Raw genomic sequence first — 936 nt, forward strand, 5'->3', positions numbered from 1 at the left:
AGTATATTGATATAGGCTATATTAGCCACTATATTAGTGTGTATTACTACAGTATATTGATGTAGGCTATATTACCCACTATATTAGTGTGTATTACTACAGTATATTGATGTAGGCTATATTACCCACTATATTAGTGTGTATTACTACAGTATATTGATGTAGGCTATATTACCCACTATATTAGTGTGTATTACTACAGTATATTGATGTAGGCTATATTACCCACTATATTAGTGTGTATTACTACGGTATATTGATGTAGGCTATATTAGCCACTATATTAGTGTGTATTACTACGGTATATTGATGTAGGCTATATTACCCACTATATTAGTGTGTATTACTACAGTATATTGATGTAGGCTATATTAGCCACAATATTAGTGTGTATTGCTACTGTATATTGATGTAGGCTATATTACCCACTATATTACTGTGTATTGCTACGTTATATTAATGTAGGCTATATTACCCACTAAATTACAGTACATTACTACAGTATATTCATATAGGCTATATTAACCACTATATTACAGTATATTGATGTAGGCTATATTACAGAATATTGATGTAGGCAATATTACCCACTATATTACTGTATATTGATGAAGGCTATATTAAACATTATATTACTGTACATATCTACAGTATATTGATGTAGGCTATATTACAGAATATTGATGTAGGCAATATTACCCACTATATTACTGTATATTGATGTAGGCTATATTACCCACTATATTACTGTATATTGATGTAGGCTATATTAACCACTATATTACAGTATATTGATGTAGGCTATATTAACCACTATATTACTGTACATATCTACAGTATATTGATGTAGGATATATTACCCACTATATTACAGTATATTGATATTGCCCATTATAATAGGGTGTATTCCCCATTATAATAGGGTATACTGCTACA

This window comes from Oncorhynchus mykiss, chromosome 19 (genome assembly GCF_013265735.2).
Source record: "Oncorhynchus mykiss isolate Arlee chromosome 19, USDA_OmykA_1.1, whole genome shotgun sequence".
Classification (NCBI taxonomy): Eukaryota; Metazoa; Chordata; class Actinopteri; order Salmoniformes; family Salmonidae; genus Oncorhynchus; species Oncorhynchus mykiss.